Consider the following 27,952-nt stretch of genomic DNA (forward strand, 5'->3'; position numbering starts at 1 on the left):
GTCCCCTAGTTCTGCTGTCACCTGCCAGTGGAAACAACCTGCCCGCATCTATCATATCTATTCCCTTCATAATTTTAAATGTTTCTATAAGATCCCCCCTCATCCTTCTAAATTCCAATGAGTACAGTCCCAGTCTACTCAACCTCTCCTCATAATCCAACCCCTTCAGCTCTGGGATTAACCTAGTGAATCTCCTCTGCACACCCTCCAGCGCCAGTACGTCCTTTCTCAAGTAAGGAGACCAAAACTGAACACAATACTCCAGGTGTGGTCTCACTAACACCTTATACAATTCCAGCATAGCCTCCCTTGTCATAAACTCCATCCCTCTAGCAATGAAGGACAAAATTCCTATCGCCTTCTTAATCACCTGTTGCACCTGTAAACCAAATTTCTGTGGGAGGACTAGTGTGAACACAGCCCCTTGCTGAGTTAAGTGGTTCTGGACACACTGAAACTCAGCCAAGCATTCATAATGTGTGTACCTACAAGAACAAACCCTGGAAAATATAAATAATGGCGCCTATTGAAGTTTAAGAATATCAGATTTTTTTTTCTAAGCTGCACCAGATGTCCTGTCAACCAAAATAGTCCAGGAGCAGTTGGCACTACTTTATTCTTTAGCAAAAGTCTGCTGAAGATCTTTTTTCATTTCAAAAGAACTCTGGGCATTTAAATTACTTATTACATGTGGATTATTACATATAGATTATTACAAATGGATGCTGATCACTGCAGTACAGACATTTTGTTTGTAGTTCAATGAAGAATTCTAGGAGCAGATGACTGTCTTTTTTTTGCTTCCCCATATGGAATGTTGCCATGGTTCACACCCCCTTTCCTTGGCCATGGAACATGCCCACTTACTGAATGGGAACGATTCTAATACAATTATTCAAAACCAGTGAGTGCTTGGCACATCTCTGCCGTAAAATTGAAATGATCCTGAATCTACCAGAAAATAGACAACCTTGGCAGAGAAAACCATCTCATGCCGATAAGGAAGTACCAAAACCTCAGAAAAATCCAGAAGTCCCCCCAGTGCATCAAAGATCCTTTATATTTATGAATATATTCTTTACCTCCCAACCAGCCCATAGAAAAATGCATCCCGACTGATTATTATTGATTAATTAATCTAAGCTCAAAGCACAATCATAGCTGGGTTACGATCAAGATCTAGCAAGTGAGGTTAAACACAAATGGACTATAAGAATTTACTATAGGCTTAAAATCAAGAGCAAAACAGAAATACAATGCAATGTGCAAAATTGCATAAAATAATAGTTGCAGACCTTAAGCCTATGCTAGTCAGTTCCATGACAGCTCGTCAGTTCCACGACAGCTGGCCAGTTCCATAACAGCTGGTCAGTTCCACGACAGCTGGTCAGTTCTGTGACAGCTGGTCAGTTCCATGGCAGCTGGTCAGTTCTGTGACAGCTGGTCAGTTCCATGGCAGCTGGTCAGTTCTGTGACAGCTAGTCAGTTTCATCACAGCTGGTCAGTTCTGTGACAGCTGGTCAGTTCCTTGACAGCTGGATTGTGCTTTGACAGCTGGGCAGTGTTTTGACAGCTTGGCAGTTCGAATGATTTTGTAAAGAAAGTGCATAATCATGTTCACTATTAACAATCATAAAGGGTGCCTTACCTCTTCAAATGGTGGCCTTCTCTCTCCCAAAAGTGGATTCTGTCCAAAGGTGTACCTTACTTCTCCAAAGGGATACCCGGATTATCCAAAAACATCCGCCAAGTTCAGATCTCCTCTTACCTATTCTATTCTACATGCTACAGATTTGACATTCCTGTTCTTACAAACTCCCACTCCATTGGAGAAGCTGCCTCCATAACTCACACAGCGGGAATCCCGATCCAGCTGCCTCCATAACTCACACAGCGAGAATCCCGATCCAGCTGCCTCGGTAACTCACACAGCGGGAATCCCGGTCCAGCTGCCTCCATAACTCACACAGCGGGAATCCCGATCCAGCTGCCTCGGTAACTCACACAGCGGGAATCCTGATCCAGCTGCCTCGGTAACTCACACAGCGGGAATCCCAATCCAGCTGCCTCCATAACTCACACAGCGGGAATCCCGATCCAGCTGCCTCGGTAACTCACACAGCGGGAATCCCGATCCAGCTGCCTCGGTAACTCACACAGCGGGAATCCCGATCCAGCTGCCTCCATAACTCACACAGCGGGAATCCCGATCCAGCTGCCTCCATAACTCACACAGCGGGAATCCCGATCCAGCTGCCTCGGTAACTCACACAGCGGGAATCCCGATCCAGCTGCCTCCATAACTCACACAGCGGGAATCCCGATCCAGCTGCCTCGGTAACTCACACAGCGGGAATCCCGATCCAGCTGCCTCCATAACTCACACAGCGGGAATCCCGATCCAGCTGCCTCCATAACTCACACAGCGGGAATCCCGATCCAGCTGCCTCGGTAACTCACACAGCGGGAATCCCGATCCAGCTGCCTCGGTAACTCACACAGCGGGAATCCGATCCAGCTGCCTCGGTAACTCACACAGCAGGAATCCCGATCCAGCTGCCTCGGTAACTCACACAGCGGGAATCCCGATCCAGCTGCCTCGGTAACTCACACAGCGGGAATCCCGATCCAGCTGCCTCCATAACTCACACATCGGGAATCCCGATCCAGCTGCCTCGGTAACTCACACAGCGGGAATTCCGATCCAGCTGCCTCGGTAACTCACACAGCGGGAATCCCGATCCAGCTGCCTCCATAACTCACACAGCGGGAATCCCGATCCAGCTGCCTCCATAACTCACACAGCGGGAATCCCGATCCAGCTGCCTCCATAACTCACACAGCGAGAATCCCGATCCAGCTGCCTCCATAACTCACACAGCGGGAATCCCGATCCAGCTGCCTCGGTAACTCACACAGCGGGAATCCCGATCCAGCTGTCTCGGTAACTCACACAGCGGGAATCCCGATCCAGCTGCCTCGGTAACTCACACAGCGGGAATCCCGATCCAGCTGCCTCGGTAACTCACACAGCGGGAATCCCGATCCAGCTGCCTCCATAACTCACACAGCGGGAATTCCGATCCAGCTGCCTCGGTAACTCACACAGCGGGAATCCCGATCCAGCTGCCTCGGTAACTCACACAGCGGGAATCCCGATCCAGCTGCCTCCATAACTCACACAGCGGGAATCCCGATCCAGCTGCCTCCATAACTCACACAGCGGGAATCCCGATCCAGCTGCCTCCATAACTCACACAGCGGGAATCCCGATCCAGCTGCCTCGGTAACTCACACAGCGGGAATCCCGATCCAGCTGCCTCCATAACTCACACAGCGGGAATCCCGATCCAGCTGCCTCCATAACTCACACAGCGGGAATCCCGATCCAGCTGCCTCCATAACTCACACAGCGGGAATCCCGATCCAGCTGCCTCCATAACTCACACAGCGGGAATCCCGATCCAGCTGCCTCCATAACTCACACAGCGAGAATCCCGATCCAGCTGCCTCCATAACTCACACAGCGGGAATCCCGATCCAGCTGCCTCGGTAACTCACACAGCGGGAATCCCAATCCAGCTGCCTCCATAACTCACACAGCGGGAATCCCGATCCAGCTGCCTCGGTAACTCACACAGCGGGAATCCCGATCCAGCTGCCTCGGTAACTCACACAGCGGGAATCCCGATCCAGCTGCCTCCATAACTCACACAGCGGGAATCCCGATCCAGCTGCCTCCATAACTCACACAGCGGGAATCCCGATCCAGCTGCCTCGGTAACTCACACAACGGGAATCCCGATCCAGCTGCCTCCATAACTCACACAGCGGGAATCCCGATCCAGCTGCCTCGGTAACTCACACAGCGGGAATCCCGATCCAGCTGCCTCCATAACTCACACAGCGGGAATCCCGATCCAGCTGCCTCCATAACTCACACAGCGGGAATCCCGATCCAGCTGCCTCGGTAACTCACACAGCGGGAATCCCGATCCAGCTGCCTCGGTAACTCACACAGCGGGAATCCCGATCCAGCTGCCTCGGTAACTCACACAGCAGGAATCCCGATCCAGCTGCCTCGGTAACTCACACAGCGGGAATCCCGATCCAGCTGCCTCGGTAACTCACACAGCGGGAATCCCGATCCAGCTGCCTCCATAACTCACACATCGGGAATCCCGATCCAGCTGCCTCGGTAACTCACACAGCGGGAATTCCGATCCAGCTGCCTCGGTAACTCACACAGCGGGAATCCCGATCCAGCTGCCTCCATAACTCACACAGCGGGAATCCCGATCCAGCTGCCTCCATAACTCACACAGCGGGAATCCCGATCCAGCTGCCTCCATAACTCACACAGCGAGAATCCCGATCCAGCTGCCTCCATAACTCACACAGCGGGAATCCCGATCCAGCTGCCTCGGTAACTCACACAGCGGGAATCCCGATCCAGCTGTCTCGGTAACTCACACAGCGGGAATCCCGATCCAGCTGCCTCGGTAACTCACACAGCGGGAATCCCGATCCAGCTGCCTCGGTAACTCACACAGCGGGAATCCCGATCCAGCTGCCTCCATAACTCACACAGCGGGAATTCCGATCCAGCTGCCTCGGTAACTCACACAGCGGGAATCCCGATCCAGCTGCCTCGGTAACTCACACAGCGGGAATCCCGATCCAGCTGCCTCCATAACTCACACAGCGGGAATCCCGATCCAGCTGCCTCCATAACTCACACAGCGGGAATCCCGATCCAGCTGCCTCCATAACTCACACAGCGGGAATCCCGATCCAGCTGCCTCGGTAACTCACACAGCGGGAATCCCGATCCAGCTGCCTCCATAACTCACACAGCGGGAATCCCGATCCAGCTGCCTCCATAACTCACACAGCGGGAATCCCGATCCAGCTGCCTCCATAACTCACACAGCGGGAATCCCGATCCAGCTGCCTCCATAACTCACACAGCGGGAATCCCGATCCAGCTGCCTCCATAACTCACACAGCGAGAATCCTGATCCAGCTGCCTCCATAACTCACACAGCGGGAATCCCGATCCAGCTGCCTCCATAACTCACACAGCGGGAATCCCGATCCAGCTGCCTCCATAACTCACTCACACTGTACATCAACACTCAAAATACCTCTGTGCCAACCCCTCCCCTAACCCCCCGAGGTTTTGAATAGTCAGAGGGCCGATCCCATCATGTGAGGAGATGCTGGGAATGCATCCCTGACAATGTTGGCAGATCCACAGTACTTTGTGGAGATGCTGCTTTTTGTAAAGCTAATTACTGTTGGAACAGTGTAATTAAACAGAACATAGAACAGAGAACATTACAGCGCAGTACAGACCCTTCGGCCCTCGATGTTGCGCCGTCCTGTGAAACCCTTCTAACATCCCTCTACACTATTCCCTTATCGTCCATATGCCTATCCAATGACCATTTGAATGCGTTTAGTGTTGGTGAGTCCACTACTGTTGCAGGCAGGGCATTCCACGCCCTTACTACTCTCTGAATAAAGAACCTACCTCTGACATCTGTCCTATATCTATCTCACCTCAATTTAAAGCTATGTCCCCTCGTGCTGGATATCACCATCCGAGGAAAAAGGCTCTCACTGTCCACCCTATCTAATCCTCTGATCATCTTGTATGCCTCAATTAAGTCACCTCTTAACCTTCTTCTATCTAACAAAAACAGCCGCAAGTCCTTTAGCCTTTCCTCATATGATCTTCCCTCCATACCAGACAACATTCTTGTAAATCTCCTCTGCACCCTTTCCAATGCTCCCACATCCTTCCTATAATGTGGTGACCAGAACTGCATGCAATACTCCAAATGCGGCCGCACCAGAGTTTTGTACAACTGCAACATGACCTCATGGCTCCGAAACTCAATTCCTCTACCAATAAAAGCTAACACACCATACACCTTCTTAACAACCCTCTCAACCTGGGTGGCAACTTTCAGGGATCTATGGACATGGACACCGAGATCTCTCTGCTCGTCCACACTACCAAGAATCTTACCATTAGCCCAGTACTCTGCCTTTCTGTTATTCCTTCCAAAATGAATCACCTCACACTTTTCTGCATTAAACTTCATTTGCCACCTGTCAGCCTAGCTCTGCAGCTTTTCTATGTCCCTCTGTAACTTGTAACATCCTTCTGCACTGTCCACAACTCCACCGACTTTAGTGTCATCTGCAAATTTACTCACCCATCCTTCTACGCCCTCCTCCAGGTCATTTATAAAAATGACAAACAGCAACGGCCACAAAACAGATCCTTGTGGCACACCACTAGTAACTGGACACCAGTCAGAGCATTTCCCATCAACCACCACCCTTTGTCTTCTATCAGCTAGCCAATTTCTGATCCAAACTGCTAAATCACCCTGAATCCCATGCCTCTGTATTTTCTGCAATAGCCTACCGTGGGGAACCTTATCAAACACTTTACTGAAATCCATATACACCACGTCAACTGCTTTACCCTCATCCACCTGTTTGGTCACCTTCTCGATGAACTCAATGAGGTTTGTGAGGCACGACCTACCCTTCACAAAACCATGTTGACTATCTCTAATCGAATTATTCCTATCTCTTAAAACCTTTCCAAGACCTTTCCCACAACAGAAGTAAGGCTCACTGGCCTATAGTTACCGGGGTTATCTCTACTCCCCTTCTTGTTCAAGGGGACAACATTTGCTATGCTCCAGTCCTCTGGCACTATTCCTATAGACAAAGATGACTTAAAGATCAAAGCCAAAGGCTCAGCAATCTCCTCCCTAGCTTCCCAGAGAATCCTAGGATAAATCCCATCCGGCCCAGGGGACTTATCTATTTTCACACTTTCCAGAATCGCTAACACCTCCTCCTTATGAACCTTAAGCCCTTCTAGTCTAGTAGCCTGTATCTCAGTAGTCTCCTCGACAACTTTGTCTTTTTCCTGTGTGAATACTGATGAAAAATACTCATTTAGCACCTTTCCTATCTCCTCGGACTCTACGCACAACTTCCCACTACTGTCCTTGACTGGCCCTACTCTTACCTTAGTCATTCTTTTATTCCTGATATACCTATAGAAAGCTTTAGGGTTATCCTTGATCCTACCTGCCAAAGACTTCTCATGTCCTCGCTTGGCTCTTCTTAGCTCTCTCTTTAGAGCCTTCCTAGCTAACTTGTAACTCTCAAGCGACCCAACTGAACCATCACGTCTCATCTTCACATAAGCCTCCTTCTTCCTCTTGACAAGTGATTCAACTACTTTAGTAACCCATGGTTCCCTCACTCGACCACTTCCTCCCTGCCTAACAGGTACATACTTATCAAGAACACGCAGTAGCTGTTCCTTGAACATGCTCCACATTTCCATTGTGTCCATCCCCTGCAGTTTTCCTCTCCAGGCGATGCATCCTAAGTCTTGCCTCATCGCATCATAATTGCCTTTCCCCCAGCAATAACTCTTGCCCTGCGGTTTATACCTATCCCTTTCCATCGCTAAAGTAAATGTAATCGAATTGTGGTCACTATCACCAAAATGCTCACCTACCTCCAAATCTAACACCTGTCCTGGTTCATTACCCAGTACCAAATCCAATATGGCCTCGCCTCTTGTTGGCCTCTCTACATACTGCATCAGGAAACCTTCCTGCACACATTGGACAAAAACGGATCCATCTAAAGTACTCGAACTATAATGTTCCCAGTCAATATTTGGAAAGTTAAAGTCCCCCATAATAACTACCCTGTTATTTTCGCTCCTATCCAGAATCATCTTTGCAATCCTTTCCTCTACATCTCTGGAACTTTTCGGAGGCCAATAGAAAAGCGCTAACAGGGTGACCTCTCCTTTCCTGTTTCTTAACTCAGCCCATACTACCTCAGTATTCGAGTCCTCATCAAATGTCCTCTCAGCCACCGTAATACTGTCCTTAACTAATAATGCCACCCCTCCCCCTCTCTTACCACCTTCCCTGAGCTTACTGAAATATCTAAACTCCGGCACCTGCAACAATCATTCCTGTCCCTGCTCTATCCATGTCTCCGAAATGGCCACAACATCGAAGTCCCAGGTACTAACCCATGCCGCAAGCTCACTCACCTTATTCCGGATGCTCCTGGCATTGAAGTAGACGCACTTTAAACCACCTTCCTTCCTGCCGGTACACTCCTGCAACTTAGAAACCTTACTCATGACCTCACTACTCTCAACCTCCTGTAAACTGGAGCTACAATTCAGGTTCCCAATCCCCTGCTGAACTAGTTAAAACCCTCCCGAAGAGCATTAGCAAACCTCCCCCCGAGGATATTAGTACCCCTCTGGTCCAGGTGTAGACCATCCCGTTTGTAGAGGTCCCACCTACCCCAGAATGAGCCCCAATTGTCCAGGAATCTGAAACCCTCCCTCCTGCACCATCCCTGCAGCCACGTGTTCAACTGCTCTCTCCCCCTATTCCTTAACTCGCTAGCACGTGGCACGGGTAACAACCCAGAGATAATAACTCTGTTTGTTCTAGCTCTAAGTTTCCACCCTAGCTCCCTGAATTCCTGCCTTACATCCCTATCCCTTTTCCTACCTATGTCGTTGGTACCTATGTGGACCATGACTTGGGGCTTCTCCCCCTCCCCCTTAAGGATCCCGAAAACACGATCTGCGACATCGCGGACCCTGGCACCTGGGAGGCAACACACCAACCGCGAGTCTCTCTCGTTCCCACAGAATCTCCTATCTATCCCCCTAACTATGGAGTCTCCAATGACTAATGTTCTACTCCTTTCCCCCCTTCCCTTCTGAGCAACAGGGACAGACTCTGTGCCAGAGACCTGTACCCCATGGCTGACCCGTGGTATGTCGTTCCCCCCAACAGTATCCAAAGCGGTATACCTGTTACTGAGGGGAACGACCACAGGGGATCCCTGTACTGACTGCTTATCCCCAGCCCCTCTCACCGTCACCCATCTATCTTTATTCTTTGGCATAACTACCTGAGTCACAGAAGGTTGGTTTACAAGTGCAACAGGTGATTAAGAAGGCAAATGGAATTTTGTCCTTCATTGCTAGAGGGATGGAGTTTAAGACTAGGGAGGTTCTGTTGCAATTGTATAAGGTGTTAGTGCGGCCACACCTGGAGTATTGTGTTCAGTTTTGGTCTCCTTACTTGAGAAAGGACGTACTGGCGCTGGAGGGTGTGCAGAGGAGATTCACTAGGTTAATCCCAGAGCTGAAGGGGTTGGATTATGAGGAGAGGTTGAGTAGACTGGGACTGTACTCGTTGGAATTTAGAAGGATGAGGGGGGATCTTATAGAAACATTTAAAATTATAAAGGGAATAGATAGGATAGATGCGGGCAGGTTGTTTCCACTGGCGGGTGACAGCAGAACTAGGGGGCATAGCCTCAAAATAAGGGGAAGTAGATTTAGGACTGAGTTTAGGAGGAACTTCTTCACCCAAAGGGTTGTGAATCTATGGAATTCCTTGCCCAGTGAAGCAGTTGAGGCTCCTTCATTACATGTTTTTAAGGTAAAGATAGATAGTTTTTTGAAGAATAAAGGGATTAAGGGTTATGGTGTTCGGGCCGGAAAGTGGAGCTGAGTCCACAAAAGATCAGCCATGATCTCATTGAATGGCGGAGCAGGCTCGAGGGGCCAGATGGCCTACTCCTGCTCCTAGTTCTTATGTTCTTATGTACCTCCCTGAAGCTTCTATCTATGACCCCCTCTGCCTCCTGAATGATCCAAAGTTCATCCAGCTCCTGCTCCAGTTCCTAACACGGTTTTTGAGGAGCTGGAGTTGGGTGCACTTCCCACAGATGAAATCAGCAGGGACACTGACAGCATCCATCACCTCAAACATTCTGCAGGAGGAACATTGCAGTGCCTTCCCTGTCTCTTGACAACAGCCCCTCCACAAACCACCTTCAAATTAGGCTGACCGCGCTGCACGTATGCAAATTTCCCCGGAACAGCCAATCAGTAGCTCTGCTCTGCTGCCCTCTGCTGGATAGAGCTCCTCTGGACTCTCTCTGGAAACTTCTATACGGACAATGGGGTTTTGTCACATATTGTTACCACACTGCGGATTCCCACAGAATCAAGAGCTGACAAGACGATATTAAAACAATTTTTCTTGTTTATTGTCCATCATAATATATTCCTGGCAGTTTCTTATGTGCCACTGGAAAATGCATTTCATGAATTTTAGAACTGTATAAGCTTCCATTAACATGATTACAGTTTGAAAATAAATGACCTGCTACATTCCTACCAAATGGAACAATTCAGTTCCCTGTCACATCTGTAATCCAGAGAAAACTCAGTGTTTGGCTGGAGTCCTCACTTTGTCTCGTTTTACAGTATTTATGATGAATGATATATCACATTGAGAGGTTCTGACATAAACCAGTCAGAGGGTTCCGTTCTGTTCCTTATGTCCGTTCTGACTCTCTGCAAGAATTCAGCTCACCTCATTCTCCTGGCTTTCCCCCACAGCCATGTAAGGGTGACTAGTGGTGTTCCACAGGGATCCGTGCTCGGACCACTGTTGTTTGTGATCTACATAAATGACCCGGAGGAAGATATAGGTGGTCTGATTAGCAAGTTTGCAGATGATACTAAGATTGGTGGAGTTGCAGATAGCGAGGAGGACTGTCAGAGAATACAACAAAATATAGATAGATTGGAGAGTTGGGCAGAGAAATGGCAGATGGAGTTCAATCCAGGCAAATGCGAGGTGATGCATTTTGGAAGATCAAATTCAAGAGCGGACTATATGGTCAATGGAAGGGTCCTGGGGAAAATTGATGTACAGAGAGATCTGGGAGTTCAGGTCCATTGTACCCTGAAGGTGGCAACGCAGGTTGATAGAGTGGTCAAGAAGGCATACAGCATGCTTGTCTTCATCAGACGGGGTATTGAGTACAAGAGTCGGCAGGCCATGTTACAGTTGTATAGGACTTTGGTTCGGCCACATTTGGAATACTGCGTGCAGTTCTGGTCGCCACATTACCAGAGGATGTGGATGCTTTGGAGAGGGTGCAGAGGAGGTTCACCAGGATGTTGCTTGGTATGGAGGGTGCTAGCTATGAAGAAAGGTTGAGTAGATTAGGATTGTTTTCGTTGGAAAGACGGAGGTTTAGGGGGGACCTGATTGAGGTCTACAAAATTATGAGAGGTATGGACAGGGTGGATAACAACAAGCTTTTCCCAAGAGTGGGGGTGTCAGTTACAAGGGGTCACGATTTCAAAGTGAGAGGGGGAAAGTTTAAGGGAGATGTGCGTGGAAAGTTTTTTACGCAGAGGGTGGTGGGTGCCTGGAACGCTTTACCAGCGGAGGTGGTAGAGGCGGGCACGATAGCATCATTTAAGATGCATCGAGACAGGTATATGAACGGGCGGGAACAGAGGGAAGTAGACCTTGGAAAATAGGAGACAGGTTTAGATAAAGGATCTGGATCGGCGCAGGCTGGGAGGGCCGAAGGGCCTGTTCCTGTGCTGTAATTTTCTTTGTTCTTTGTTCTTTGAAAAATAATTCATTCCCCTTTTGAAAGCCACAATTGAATCTATTTCCTGGACTCCTGCAGAATGGGAAGATTGTGATGCCAATCAGTGTCTACTGCTGATTGCTGCAAGATTTACCATTTTGGAACTCACAGGTCCTGTTAATATTCTCTCTTAATTCCTCCTAGCTAAACATGCCTATAGCTGCACGATTCCTTATGCTCTAATTTAAATGGACCCCTGTGAAACGTTTAGGTGAGGAGCTGTTACAAAGTTGGTGGAAGGACTATGTGTAGTGTTATAGAGAAATACAGCACAGAACAGGCCCTTCAGCCCATGATGTTGTGCCGAACTTTTGTCCTAGGTTAACCATAGATTATCATAGAATTTTGGACACTAAGGGCAATTTATCATGGCCAATCCACCCAACCTGCACACCTTTGGACTGTGGGATGAAACCGGAGCACCCGGAGGAAACCCACGCACAAACGGGGAGAACGTGCAGACTCCACACAGACAGTGACCCAAGCTGGAATCGAACCTGGGACCCTGAAGCTGTGAAGCAATTGTGCTATCCACAATGCTACTGTGCTGCCCTTAAGAACAAATCAATCTACACGCCGTTATTCTATATTATATTCTATATAATCCATGTACCTATCCAATAGCCGCTTGAAGGTCCCTAATGTTTCCGACTCAACAACTTCCACAGGCAGTGCATTCCATGCCCCTACTACTCTCTGGGTAAAGAACCTACCTCTGACATCCCCCCTATATCTTCCACCATTTACCTTAAATTTATGTCCCCTTGTAATGGTTTGTTCCACCCGGGGAAAAAGTCTCTGACTGTCTACTCTATCTATTCCCCTGATCATCTTATAAACCTCTATCAAGTCGCCCCTCATCCTTCTCTGTTCTAATGAGAAAAGGCCTAGCACCCTCAACCTTTCCTCGTATAACCTACTCTCCATTCCAGGCAACATCCTGGTAAATCTCCTTTGCACCTTTTCCAAAGCTTCCACATCCTTCCTAAAATGAGGCGACCAGAACTGCACACACTACCCCAAATGTGGTCTTACCAAGGTTTTGTACATCATCTCACGGCTCTTAAATTCAATCCCTCTGCTAATGAACGTTATCACACCATAGGCCTTCTTCACAGCTCTATCCACTTGAATAGCAACTTTCAAAGATCTATGAACATAGACACCAAGATCTCTCTGCTCCTCTACATTGCCAAGAACCCTACCGTTAACCCTGTATTCCGCATTCACATTTGTCCTTCCAAAATGGACAACCTCACACTTGTCAGGGTTAAACTCCATCTGCCACTTCTCAGCCCAGCTCTGCATCCTATCTATGTCTCTTTGCAGCCGACAACAGCCCTCCTCACTATCCACAACTCCACCAATCTTCGTATCATTAGCAAATTTACTGACCCATCCTTAAACTCCCTCATCCAAGTCATTAATGAAAATCACAAACAGGAGAGGACCCAGAACTGATCCCTGCGGTACGCCACTGGTAATTAGGCTCCAGGCTGAATATTTGCCATCCACCACCACTCTCTGACTTCTATCGGTTAGCCAGTTCGTTATCCAACTGGCCAAATCTCCCACTATCCCATGCCTCCTTACTTTCTGCATAAGCCTACCATGGGGAACCTTATCAAATGCCTTACTAAAATCCATGTACACCACATCCACTGCTTTACCTTCATCCACGTGCTTGGTCACCTCCTCAAAGAATTTAATAAGACTTGTGAGGCAAGACCTACCCCTCACAAATCCGTGCTGACTATCCCTAATCAAGCAGTGTCTTTCCAGATGCTCAGAAATCCTATCCCTCAGTACCCTTTCCATTACTTTGCCTACCACCGAAGTAAGACTAACTGGCCTGTAATTCCCAGGGTTATCCCTATTCCCTTTTTTGAACAGGGGCATGACATTCGCCACTCTCCAATCCCCTGGTACCACCCCTGTTGACAGTGAGGACGAAAAGATCATTGCCAACGGCTCTGCAATTTCATCTCTTGCTTCCCATAGAATCCTTGGATATATCCTGTCAGGCCCGGGGGACTTGTCTATCCTCAAGTTTTTTTAAATGCCCAACACATCTTCCTTCCTAACAAGTATCTCCTCGAGCTTACCAGTCTGTTTCACACTGTCCTTTCCAACAATATGGCCCCTCTTGTTTGTAAATACTGAAGAAAAATACTTGTTCAAGTCCTCTCCTATCTCTTCAGACTCAATACACAATCTCCCGCTACTGTCCTTGATCAGACCTACCCTCGTTCTAGTCATTCTCATATTTCTCACCTATGTGTAAAAGGCCTTGGGGTTTTCCTTGATCCTACCTGCCAAAGATTTTTCATGCCCTCTCTTAGCTTTCCTAATCCCTTTCTTCAGTTCCCTCCTGGCTATCTTGTATCCTTCCAGTGCCCTGTCTGAACCTTGTTTCCTCAGCCTTAGATAAGTCTCCTTCTTCCTCTTAACAAGACATTCAACATCTCTTGTAAACCATGGTTCCCTCACTCGACCATCTCTTCCGTGCCTGACAGGGACATACATATCAAAGACACGCAGTACCTGTTCCTTGAATAAGTTCCACATTTCACTTGTGTCCTTCCCTGACACCCTATGTTCCCAATTTATGTACTTCAATTCTTGTCTGACAGTATTGTATTTACCCTTCCCCCAATTGTAAACCTTGCCCTGTTGCACGCACCTATCCCTCTCCATAACTAGAGTGAAAGTCACAGAATTGTGGTCACTACCTCCAAAATGGTCCCCCACCAACAAATCTATCACCTGCCCTGGTTCATTACCAAGTACTAAATCCAATATGGCCTCCCCTCTGGTCGGACAATCTACATACTGTGTTAGAAAAGCTTCCTGGACACACTGCACAAACACTACCCCATCCAAACTATTTGATCTAAAGAGTTTCCACTCAATGTTTGGGAAGTTGAAGTCACCCATGACTACTACCCTGTGGCTTCTGCACCTTTCCAAAATCTGTTTCCCAATCTGTTCCTCCACATCGCTGCTGCTATTGGGGGGCCTATAGAAAACTCCCAACAAGGTGACTGCTCCTTTCCTATCTCTGACTTCAACCCATACTACCTCAGTATCCTCTTCTAACTGCCTTTCTGCAGCTGTTATACTATCTCTAATTAACAATGCCACCCCCCCCCATTTCTTTTACCATCCTCCCTAATCTTATTGAAACATCTATAACCAGGGACCTCCAACAACCAATTCTGCCCCTCTTTTATCTAAGTTTCCGTGATGGCCACCACATCGTAGTCCCAAGTACCGATCCATGCCTTAAGTTCACCCACCTTATTCCTGATGCTTCTTGCATTAAAGTATACACACTTCAACCCATCTCCTTGCCTGCAAGTACTCTCCTTTGTCAGTGTTACCTTCCCCACTGCATCACTACACGCTTTGGCGTCCTGAATATCGGCTTCCTTAGTTGCTGGACTACAAATCCGGTTCCCATTCCCCTGCCAAATTAGTTTAAACCCTCCCGAAGAGTACTAGAAAACCTCCCTCCCAGGATATTGGTGACCCTCTGGTTCAGATGCAACCCGTCCTGCTTGTACAGGTCCCACCTTCCCCAGAATGCGCTCCAATTATCCAAATACCTGAAGCCCTCCCTCCTACACCATTCCTGCAGCCACGTGGTCAACTGCACTCTCTCCCTATTCCTAGCCTCGCTATCACGTGGCACCGGCAATAAACCAGAGATGACAACTCTGTCTGTCCTGGCCTTTAACTTCCAGCCTAACTCCCTAAACTTGTTTATTACCTCCACACCCCTTTTCCTACCTACGTCGTTGGTATCAATGTGCACCACAACTTCTGGCTGCTCACCCTCCCCCTTCAGGATCCTGAAGACACGATCCGAGACATCCCTGGCCCTGGCACCCGGGAGGCAACATACCTTCCCGGAGTCTCGCTCGCGACCAAAGAATCTCCTATCTATTCCCCTAACCATTGTATCTCCTATTACTATTGGTTTTCTATTCTCCCCCCTTCCCTTCTGAGCCCCAGAGCCAGACTCAGTGCCAGAGACCTGGCCTCTAGAGCCTTCCCCCGGTAGGTCATCCCCCCCAACAGCATCCAAAACGGTATACTTGTTTTGAAGGGGAACGGCCACGAGGGATCCCTGCACTGTCTGACTGTAACCCAGCTACTCTTGTCCTGTACCTTGGGTGTGGCTACCTCCCTGTAACTCTTCTCGATAACCCCCTCTGCCTTCCGGATGATTGAAGTTCATCCAGCTCCAGCTCCAGTTCCCTAACACGGTCTCTGAGGAGCTGGAGTTGGGTGCACTTCCCACAGGTATAGTCAGCGGGGACACCGGTGGTATCCCTCACCACCCACATCCTACAGGAGGAGAATGCAACTGCCCTAGCCTCCATCCCCTCTTACCTTACAGAATATAGCTGCCCTGTGGACCAATTGGACCTCCGCCCTCCGACTCTGCTCCCAGTCGGCTGCACTCTGTGAACTCCTGGCTCCCTTCTCGCTCTTTGCGGAAATGAAATGAAAGGAGCAACTTACTCCCTCCTCACCTAACTCACTCAGTCACCAAACTCTCACTATATCACTCAAATGCACCAAGTTCAGTACTCCCTTAGTCACCAAATTCTCACTATAGCACTCAAATGCACCAAGTTCAGCACTCCAGTGTTGTTGACGAGTTGTTTGAGTCAGATTGACCTTTGATTTGGGTGATTTTGAGCAAGTAGCAGATGGTTGGCTTTTGCTTCCAGGGCTAAGGTTGACATCCTTTTTGGCCTGAATATGCAAGGAAGCTGTGTGCAGACGGAGGAGGAGAGCTCTCAATGGAAACTGAATTACTAAGGGAATTCAGAAAGCACTTCTGCCCCCAGTTTGGCCAGGAACATATTCAGTTTGACCAGGAACATTGAGTTTGACCAGGAACATTGAGTTTGACCAGGAACATTGAGTTTGACCAGGAACATTGAGTTTGACCAGGAACATTGTCTGAAACAACTAAGGTTCACCAAGGAAGTGGTCGCTGAAATGCACAATCTCCACCAAGCAGAGCCACGGGCGAAGAGCATGACAAAGGATTGTGCTCCAGTTGCTGATAACGTCTCCATCTCTCTTAACCTCTACACTTCGGGATCCTGCTTTAGTTGGGAGAGTTTTATGCTCATCCAGTAATGTCAGATAAGCAGTCTGATTATTTGGCAAGAGTAGGGGGATGAGAGAGGTGGTGGTGAGATGGAGTTGGGCATTGACACTGTGTTTTCGGATGATGTCACCAAGGGACGGTACATAGAAGAGAAATAGGAGGAGCCAGAGATAGATGATTGGGGCACAGCAGACGTAATGGTGCAGGAAGAGGAAGAGATGCCATTCTAACTGATACCCTGCTCTGGTGAGACAGATGTGAATGGAGCCAGGTGGGAACAATCCCACTCTGCTGAACAATTGTGGAGAAATGTGATCAACTATGTCAAAGGTCACAGAGAGATCATGAAGGATGTGGAGGCAAAGTTTACCTTTGTTAAAGTCCCCGATTGGATGTCATTTGATATGAAGTTTAGAATTGTGAAACTTCAAATCACATATTGACATTTATCAGAGTTTATCCATGTAACAAATATCTGCTGTTAGCGAGAAAAGAATGTTTAAAAAGTCGAGATAGAAACTGAAGACGAAAAGTGGGATTTGCCAGCACTTGGATTGGATTGGATTTGGATTTACTGTCACGTATACAGAGGTTCAGTGAAAAGTGTTGTTCTGCGTACAGTCTAGACATGAAAAAACAGAGGATGTGCATAAATACACAATGTAGACACAGACATCAGGTAAGCATACAGAGCATAGTACTCAGTAGAAAAGATGTGTGAAGAGATCAGTTCAGTCCATAAAAGGGTCATTCAGGAGTCTAGTAACAGCGGGGAAGAAGCTGTTTTTGAATCCTCCGTACCTTCAGGGACTAGGCCAGTGCCGAAGGGCTTTGTGCCACGCCAACCATCGCGAAGGGCTTCCGCCTGCCGGCGCGAGTTGGCGCATGCGTGGGAGCGCCAGCGTGTGCTGGCATCATCTCTGCATGTGCAGAGGGGTTCTTTTCCACTGGCGCCCCGATCTGTGAATAGCCGTTGCTGTTGGCGAGATCAGTTCAACAGCAGGAGATCTCTCCAAATGCGGTCTCGACAGAGAAAATCTCCCCCAGACCAAAAAAACAGCAAAGTACCATTGGACAGCAGGGTAATTCTCGCCGCTGACTTTAACCTCTACTGAATCATGCCCCATATGTGAAGCAAAGGGACTCTTTAAGGGACTTCTTATTGGATGTTTAACTGAGCAGACTGTACTTGTAATCAAGCAATACTCCCCGGAGCGTCTCTGTTCTAAGTGCTGTTGTGAAGCATTGACATAAAAAAGAGCAGGAAAGTGTGGAACTTAAGAACAGGAAAAGGCCATTCAGTCCCTCAAATCTTCTGCAATTGAATTAAATAATTGGCTGATTGGCAGCTCAACTCCATTCATCCCCGAGACCCACAACAAACAAAAATCTACTGACCTCACGCAGTGCTGGAGGAATGTTGTAGGTTTTCACCACACTCTGAGAATGCTTCTTGATTCTGCTCCGATCTGAGTTCACATTGGGTGGGATTTTCCCGTTGCCAACACAGCAATCAAGTTCGGTGATCGGCCGGAAAATCAAAGTTCCTTCCATATTGGGTGCGACGCTGCTTTTGCGATACTGCGCCGCCTCCGAAGCGGCGTAGGTAGAGAGTATGGGCCTAAGGCCCACCCCCAAAGCTCCGCCCCAGACCGGCCGAGTTCCGAGTTCCCAACGGGTGGGTCTCTCATGGTCTCAGCCGTCAAGAACTCGGGGGAGGGCTGATCCGCGGGCATGGGGGACTTTATCAGGGACTGGGGGCACTGTTGGGGGCTGTCCCGGGGCTCGCAAGCCTGCCAAAGGGGTGGCCCTATTTCACAGGCTGGGTCCACAAGCGCCATGTTGCACGGCATGGCCATTGCAGGCGGCCATCGTGCGCATGCGCAGCCACAGACCCGGCAATTCTCCGGGCCGTATCGGCAGCTAGAGCCACTACTCAGGCTAGTACCCTACTCCCAACCAAACCTCCCTTCCTTCATAAGGTTGGAGGTGGGGATGTTTGCGATGACTGCACAGTGTTCAGCACCATTCGCGACTCCTCAGATAATGAAGCAGTCCCTGTCCAAATGCAGCCAGACCTGGACAATATCCAATATGCCAGCCCCCAGCTACACGGAGGGTCAGTGGCCATTTTGCGATGAATTTCCGGGAGTAAAACGCCACCATTTCCACATCGTCATTGGGACATAGCCTCAAAATCAGAGAATCCAGCCCATTAACTTTAAGGATTTGCTCATCAATCGGAATACTTTCTCTGGATCTACCCTGATCGTGACGTGGTTAACTGGCTTCTCCTTAGTCGCTCACGACAAAGGTTTAAGATTCTTCTTTCCCTTTTTTCAAATACAATAGTAGTGCAACTCCAACACTGGCATCTACCCGGCAATGTGGGAAATTGCCCAGGTCTGTCCTGCACACAAGAAACTGGACAAATCCAACCCAGCCAATTACCGCCCTATCAGTCTTCTCTCCATCATCAGCAAAGTGATGGATGGGTCCACTGACAGTGCTATCAAACAGTATTTACTCAGCAATAACCAAATCATGGAAGCTCAGTTTGGGTTCCGCCAGGGTCACTCAGCTCCTGACCTCATTACAGCCTTGGTTCAAACATGGACAAAGAGCTGAGTGCCAGAGGTGAGGTGATAGTGACTGCCCTTGATATCAAGGCAGCATTCGACCGAATATGGCATTCAGGAGCCCGAGCAAAACTAGAGTCAATGGGAATTGGGGGGAAACTCTCCGCTGGTTGGTGTCATACCCGGCACAAAGGAAGATGGTTGTGGTGGTTGGAGTTCAATCATCTCAGCTCTAGGACATCACTGCAGGAGTTCCTCAGGGTAGTGTCCGAGGTTCAACCATCTTCAACTGCTTCATCGATGACCTCCCTTCCATCATAAGGTCAGAAGTGGGGATGTTTGCGGATGACTGCACAATGTTCAGCACCATTCGCGACCCCTCGGATAATGAAGCAGTCCATGTCCAAATGCAGCAAGACCTGGGCAATATCCAGGCTTGGGGCTGACAAGTGGCAAGTTACATTTGCGCCACACAAGTGCCAGGCAATGACCATCTTCTACAAGAGACGATCTAATTATCGCTCTTGAAAGTCAATGGCATTATCATTGCTGAATCCCCCACAATCAACATCCTGGGGGTTACCATTGATCAGAAACTGAACTGGACCCAGCCACATAAATACTGTGGCTACCAGGGCAGGTCAAAGGCTAGGAATCCTATAGCGAGTAACTCACCTACTGACCTCCCAAAGCCTGTCCACCATCTACAAGGCACAAGTCAGGAGCGGGATGGAATACTCTCCACTTGCCTGGATGAGTGCAGCTCCAACAACACTCAAGAAGCTCAACACCATCCAGGACAAAGCAGCCCTGCTCAATTGTTTCCCCTTCCACAAATATTCAAACCCTCCACCACCGACACACAGTGGCAGCCGTGTGTACCATCTACAAGATGCACTGCAGTAACTCACCAAGGTTCCTTCGAGAACACCTTCCAAATGCATGACCACTATCATCTAGAAGCATCAGAAACTGGGGAACCCCACCACCTGGAGGTTCCCCTCCAAGTCATACACCCCGCTGAATTGGAAATGTATCGGCCGTTCCTTCACTGTCACTGGGGCAACATCCTGGAACTCCCTCCCTAACTGCACAGATGGTGTACCCACACCTCAGGGACTGCAGCGGTTCAAGAAGGCAGCTCACCATCACCTTCTGAAGGGCAACTAGGGATGGGCAATAAATGCTGGCCTAACCAGCAGCGCCCACATCCCATAAATTAATTTTTTAAAATATATTTACGCAGGAGCAATAAGGAGCTTATCAAAAAGCATTTCTTTTATGAACTTTTTTTATTACTGTCAGAAGTAGGCTTACATTAACACTGCAATGAAGTTACTGTAAAAAGCTCCACGTCACCACATTCCGGCGTCTGTTTGGGTACAGAACAAAGAACAAAGAACAAAGAAAAGTACAGCACAGGAACAGGCCCTTCGGCCCTCCAAGCCCGTGCCGACCATGCTGCCCGACTAAACTAAAATCTTCTACATTTCCTGGGTCCGTATCCCTCTATTCCCATCCTATTCATGTATTTGTCAAGATGCCCCTTAAATGTCACTATCGTCCCTGCTTCCACCACCTCCGGCAGCGAGTTCCAGGCACCCACTACCCTCTGTGTAAAAAACTTCCCTTGCACATCTACTCTAAACCTTTCCCCTCGCACCTTAAACCTATGCCCCCAGTAATTGACCCCTCTACCCTGGGGGAAAGCCTCTGACTATCCACTCTGTCTATGCCCCTCCATAATTTTGTAGACGTTTATCAGGTCACCCCTCAACCTCCGTCGTTCCAGTGAGAACAAACCAAGTTTATTCAACCTCTCCTCATAGCCAATGCCCTCCATACCGGGCAACATCCTGGTAAATCTTTTCTGCACCCTCTCTAAAGCCTCCACATCCTTCTGGTAGTGTGGCGACCAGAATTGAACACTATACTCCAAGTGTGGCTTAACTAAGGTTCTATACAGCTGCAACATGACTTGCCAATTTTGATACTCAATGCCCCGGCCAATGAAGGCAAGCATGCCATATGCCTTCTTGACTACCTTCTCCACCTGTGTTGCCCCTTTCAGTGACCTGTGGACCTGTACACCAAGATCTCTCTGACTATCAGTACTCTTGAGGGTTCTACCATTCACTGTATATTCCCTATCTGCATTAGACCTTCCAAAATGCATTACCTCACATTTGTCCAGATTAAACTCCATCTGCCATCTCTCTGCCCAAGTCTCCAAACGATCTAAATCCTGCTGTATCCTCTGACAGTCCTCATCGCTATCTGCAATTCCACCAACCTTTGGGTCGTCCACAAACATACTAATCAGACCAGTTACATTTTCCTCCAAATCATTTATATATACTACAAACAGCAAAGGTCCCAGCACTGATCCCTGCGGAACACCACTAGTTACAGCCCTCCAATTAGAAAAGCACCCTTCCATTGCTACTCTCTGCCTTCTATGACCTAGCCAGTTCTGTATCCACCTTGCCAGCTCATCCCTGATCCCGGATACACGGAGGGAGAATTCAGAATGTCCAAATTACCAATGTGGTGCCATTCATTGAATACTTGCTTGTCAAATTGCCACTTTTCTGCCCATTTGATGAACATGTCTTGGGCCAAGTTCCTGCAATTGGAATTAGGATTAGGATTAGAATTAGGATTAGGATTGATAGATCAGATGTATTCCATGTGGCAATAGGCCGAAGAGCCCTTTCTGCAAAGTATTTTCCTGTGATTCTGTGAATTGTATGGAAATGGAGCTTAGTTTCTCGCCATGCCCCGGCAAGATTCCGATTTTGCTTATGGGGCCAGGCCAGTTGCATCACAAACAGTTTGGCGCCCAGCGTGGTTCTTGTTTTCTGCCCCTCCCGCTAATTACCGGCCTCGTTTTACTCGAGCGAGAGTGCATAAGGCTGGTGAATCGCACCCTATGTAACTGGAGGCATTGCTTTCCACCACACTTAAAAATACCAAATATCAGTCACTGGTCTTTAGAAAGCTGAACAAGATGGAAGCCACCTCACCCATAATGTCTTGTTTGAAGGAGATGCTACATTGCTGTTGAAGAAGCAAAAATGATGTGGAGATGCCGGCGTTGGACTGGGGTGAGCACAGTAAGAAGTCTTACAACACCAGGTTAAAGTCCAACAGGTTTGTTTCAAACACTAGCTTTCGGAGCACTGCTCCTTCCTCAGGTGAATGAAGAGGTGTGTTCCAGAAACATTTATATAGACAAATTCAAAGATGCCAGATAATGCTTAGAATGTGAGCATTTGCAGGTAATCAAGTCTTTATAGATCCAGAGATAGTGGTAACCCCAGGTTAAAGAGGTGTGAATTGTCTCAAGCCAGGACAGTTGGTAGGATTTTGCAAGCCCAGGCCAGATGGTGGGGGGGTGAATGTAATGCAACATGAATCCCAGTTCCCGGTTGAGGCCGCACTCATGTGTGCGGAACTTGGCTATAAGTTTCTGCTCGGCGATTTTGCATTGTCGCGCAACCTGAAGGCCGCCTTGGAGAATGCTTACCCGGAGATTAGAGGCTGAATGCCCTTGGCTGCTGAAGTGTTCCCCGACTGGAAGGGAACATTCTTACCTGGTGATTGTCACGCGATGTCCATTTATCCGTTGTCGCAGTGTCTGCATGGTCTCGCCAGTGTACCACGCTTCAGGACATCCTTTCCTGCAGAGTATGAGGTAGACAACGATGGCCGAGTCGCACGAGTATGTGCCGAAGAAGCAAAAGGATAGACTTGTGGCTTTGTGTCCATGACCAAACTGCAGAAGAGGCAGTTTTACTTCCATTCACTGCCTCACATGTCAGATATCTAATGGATAAACTGATTATCTGATCTGTCAGTTTGCGAACATTGAAGATGAGAATTGATTTGTTGAATATGTTCATGTAGTACTTTGTTTCTGCCAACAGATGGCCTTGCTACACTGTATAAACTAATTTGTGATCACTATCAGACATTTCACAGGAGTGTGTGAGCCCATTTCACTGCTCCCCCACCAGAGGGAGTGTGTGAGCCCATTTCACTGCTCCCCCACCAGAGGGAGTGTGTGAGCCCATTTCACTGCTCCCCCACCAGAGGGAGTGTGTGAGCCCATTTCACTGCTCCCCCACCAGAGGGAGTGTGTGAGCCCATTTCACTGCTCCCCCACCAGAGGGAGTGTAATGTTACTGAACCTATTTCATTGACCACCTTGGGAAGTGAATGATTGAACCATGTTCTACAAATGTTTTGCTCAAATCATTTGGGGCTGGTTTAGCACAGTGGGTTAAACAGCTGGCTTGTAATGCAGAACAAGACCAGCAGCGCAGGTTTAATTCCCGTACCAGCCTCCCCGAACAGGCGCTGGAATGTGGCGACTAGGGGCTTTTCACAGTAACTTCATTGAAGCCTACTCGTGACAATAAGCGATTATTATTAATTGTATTGATGTCTATGATGGACGAATTATGGGCCTCCAGCCAGAATGATTAACCCAACACCCCCAACAACAGCTATTGTGAAACAAGAGTGATATGGGTTAATGAACACACCTGACTGGAATTCGATAGGCCAGATGTTTTCTCCTCACTAACACGATTCAGAGACACCGCAGTGAAATCCCTTCCATCGCTTTGAAAATTGCTGTGGGATATTTCTGGGCAGGAAAACGTCAGCAACAGGGTGGGGTGGGGGGGGGGGCTGAGGAGAGGGGGAATGATGAATGGATCAGGTAGGGTGGGCTGAAGTCGATTTACCTGTCATCTCCTTAAATTTCCTATTTTAAATAAATTTCTTTCCTCAAGGAATCTTTTGTTTTAACAGTTGGATTTGGGGAAAAGACACAACTAATTTAAAAGTGATAAGAAGAAATTAAAGCTAAATTTTACAATTCACATTTCAAGTACACATTCAGGTGGATGGATATTAATCTGTAAAGTCTTCTTGATCATCTGAAACATTCCTAATTGAATCAGTCATTTGTTGGAAGTAGCTTTATAAGAATCTGCGGGTCAGTAATTGGCAATCGTGAAGCACAGTGTCCACAACAATAGGGGGAACTGTGTGAAGTGAGTGTCACATTGATCATAGTGAAAAGAAAAGAGATTGTGAGCAACGATTGTGAGGTGGGGGTGGGAATGGTGGGGGTGTGGGGTGGGGGTGGTGGGGGAGGTGGGTGTGGGAATGGTGGGGGTGGTGGGGGGGTGGGAATGGTGGGGGGTGGGAATGGTGGGGGTGGTGGGGTGGGGGTGGGAGTGGGAATGGTGGGGGGGTTGGGAATGGTGGGGGTGGTGGGGTGGGGTGGGGGTGGGAATGGTGGCGGGGGGTGAGTGGGTGTGTGGGAGGGTGGGGGGTGGGGTGGCGGTGGCGGTGGTGGGGTTGGGGTGGGGTGGGTGGGGGTGGGAATCGGTGGGGTGGGGGGGATGGGGTGTGGGGAGGGTGGCCGGGGTGGGGTGGGGTGTGGGTCTGTGGGGAGGGTGGGGGGTGGGGTGGGGTGGAGGGTGGGGGTGGGGGGGTGGGTTGTGGGGCGGGTGGGGGTGGGGTGGGGTGGGGAGGTGCGGTGTGGGACTGGTGCTGGGGTGTCGGGGGTGGGAATGGTGGGGGTGGGATGCGTGGGGAGGGTGGGGGGGTGTGGGGGGAGGGGTGGGCGGTGGGGTGGGGTGGGTGTGGGGAGGGTGGGGTGGTGGGGTGGGGGAGGGTGGGGTGGGAATGGTGGGGGTGTGGGGTGAGGGTGGGGGGGTGGGGTGGGGGTGGGAGGGGTGGGGGGGTGGGGTGGGGGGGGGGTGGGCACCTCTGTGGTCTATTTTCAGGGCCAGTAAAGTTTTATTTTGTATGCAGACCATGCTGTGCAAACCTGGGTGTGCCTGATGCTGGCATTGGGATCAGTTATTATAAAGTTTCCACTTTGCTGCCACTGACATCCCCAATCTGATCAACACAAATATTAATCCAGAAATAATTTTATAAAAAGGCTGGGTTCAGCAGCTTCATTCTGCACATCTATTCTGGTAATCTTTCAGACCATTGAGCGTCACAGAGACGCCTTGTGCATGCTTCCAATTCAAAGTAACTCTCTTTGTTGTTGTCACTGCCATTGTGGTAAACAAGCTCAGATTGGACATGCCCAGAATTCCAATTTGTTTTCTTTCATTCTTGGCACGTCTGCCCCCACTGCTGGTGAAATCCTGCAAAGAATCTTAATCCAGGTGCAGCTGAAACATGTGAATGTGGGAGCGCCGACCCGGCTCCTGTTTCAGGGCACACGGCTGCTGGGCCAATGCTTCTTTTATAGGAATGTAAATACTTTGCCGGTGCGCAGGGAACTGAATCACCTGCGTTATTGCTGCTAATGGGCCTCATCGAAGAATCCCTGCCACTGATCATACAGGCTAACCCAGCACCTTCCCACGGGCTGACCCAGCACCTTCCCACAGGCTAACCCAGCACCTTCCCACAGGCTAACCCAGCACCTTCCCACAGGCTAACCCAGCACCTTCCCACAGGCTAACCCAGCACCTTCCCACAGGCTAACCCAGCACCTTCCCACAGGCTAACCCAGCACCTTCCCACAGGCTAACCCAGCACCTTCCCACAGGCTGACCCAGCACCTTCCCACAGGCTGACCCAGCACCTTCCCACAGGCTAACCCAGCACCTTCCCACAGGCTGACCCAGCACCTTCCCACAGGCTAACCCAGCACCTTCCCACAGGCTGACCCAGCACCTTCCCACAGGCTAACCCAGCACCTTCCCACAGGCTAACCCAGCACCTTCCCACAGACTAACCCAGCACCTTCCCACAGGCTAACCCAGCACCTTCCCACAGGCTAACCCAGCACCTTCCCACAGGCTAACCCAGCACCTTCCCACAGGCTGACCCAGCACCTTCCCACAGGCTAACCCAGCACCTTCCCACAGGCTAACCCAGCACCTTCCCACAGGCTGACCCAGCACCTTCCCACAGGCTAACCCAGCACCTTCCCACAGGCTAACCCAGCACCTTCCCACAGGCTAACCCAGCACCTTCCCACAGGCTAACCCAGCACCTTCCCACAGGCTAACCCAGCACCTTCCCACAGGCTAACCCAGCACCTTCCCACAGGCTAACCCAGCACCTTCCCACAGGGTAACCCAGCACCTTTCCCACGGGCTGACCCAGCACCTTCCTACAGGCTAACCCAGCACCTTCCCACAGGGTAACCCAGCACCTTCCCACGGGCTGACCCAGCACCTTCCTACAGGCTAACCCAGCACCTTCCCACAGGCTAACCCAGCACCTTCCCACAGGCTGACCCAGCACACAGGCTAACCCAGCACCTTCCCACAGGCGGACCCAGCACCTTCCCACAGGCTAACCCAGCACCTTCCCACAGGCTAACCCAGCACCTTCCCACAGGCTAACGCAGCACCTTCCCACAGGGCTAACCCAGCACCTTCCCACGGGCTGACCCAGCACCTTCCACAGGCTAACCCAGCACCTTCCCACAGGCTAACCCAGCACCTTCCCACAGGCTAACCCAGCACCTTCCCACAGGCTAACCCAGCACCTTCCCACAGGCTAACCCAGCACCTTCCCACAGGCTAACCCAGCACCTTCCCACAGGCTAACCCAGCACCTTCCCACAGGCTAACCCAGCACCTTCCCACAGGCTAACCCAGCACCTTCCCACAGGCTAACCCAGCACCTTCCCACAGGCTAACCCAGCACCTTCCTACAGGCTAACCCAGCACCTTCCCACAGACTAACCCAGCACCTTCCCACAGGCTAACCCAGCACACAGGCTAACCCAGCACCTTCCCACAGGCTAACCCAGCACCTTCCCACAGGCTAACCCAGCACCTTCCCACAGGCTAACCCAGCACCTTCCCCACAGGCTGACCCAGCACCTTCCCACAGGCTAACCCAGCACCTTCCCACAGGCTGACCCAGCACCTTCCCACAGGCTAACCCAGCACCTTCCCCACCTTCCCACAGGCTGACCCAGCACCTTCCCACAGGCTAACCCAGCACACAGGCTAAGGGTTGGTTCTCAGACAGGGCGGGTCCTCAGTGCCGTTTGTCCACTGCCTGAGTAACCTGGAAAAAACGGGTACGAATGTGTTTACCATGACTTGCAGCCTCTATTTCGCCGAATAGAGGGGCACCTAAAAAAAAACCCAAGGGAGCCAAGATGCTCCAACTGAGGACATCACTGAAGTTCTCAGAGATATCTGCAGATAAACTATTTGGCGTGTGGCCTTACAACTTTGGAAAAGATCTCCAATCAAACCGAAGTTCTCAGAAGTATCTGCGGACAAACTAACGTGTATGTGAGGTGGTCACAATCTTTTCAGCTGAAAAGAAGATGTCCATCCTCCAGCTGAACAATGTACATTCCTGAAAACAAACAAACATAAAACGAAGACAAACATACGTGCAGGTTCCATCAGAAAGGACATCGTTTCCCTCAAACGATTCCTATCTTGCATCATCTGGACACCTCACTTTGATTCTGCCTCTGTGAACAGGGTCACAAAGGGGTTGCCGTGTCGGGAGTCAGACACCGTGTCGTCCTGCTCTCCCGGATCCCACACCCTTGTGTGGATCAGGCATGCTATTTTGGAATTGTGTGACCGGGGGTCACTCTCGTCATTGCGGACAAGTCTGTAGGAATTGTCCCTGTGCCATTGTGTAGTGTCGAGTGTGTTGTCGG

At 49.5% G+C, this 27,952-nt stretch overlaps 1 protein-coding gene across 1 annotated transcript in view; it reads left to right on the forward strand.

Annotated features, from left to right (window-relative positions):
* The window catches only part of LOC119955139 (synapsin-3-like), a 475,326-nt gene that overhangs the window by 121,562 nt on the left and 325,812 nt on the right, over positions 1-27,952 (forward strand).

Source organism: Scyliorhinus canicula, chromosome 20 (assembly GCF_902713615.1).
Source record: "Scyliorhinus canicula chromosome 20, sScyCan1.1, whole genome shotgun sequence".
Lineage (NCBI taxonomy): Eukaryota > Metazoa > Chordata > Chondrichthyes > Carcharhiniformes > Scyliorhinidae > Scyliorhinus > Scyliorhinus canicula.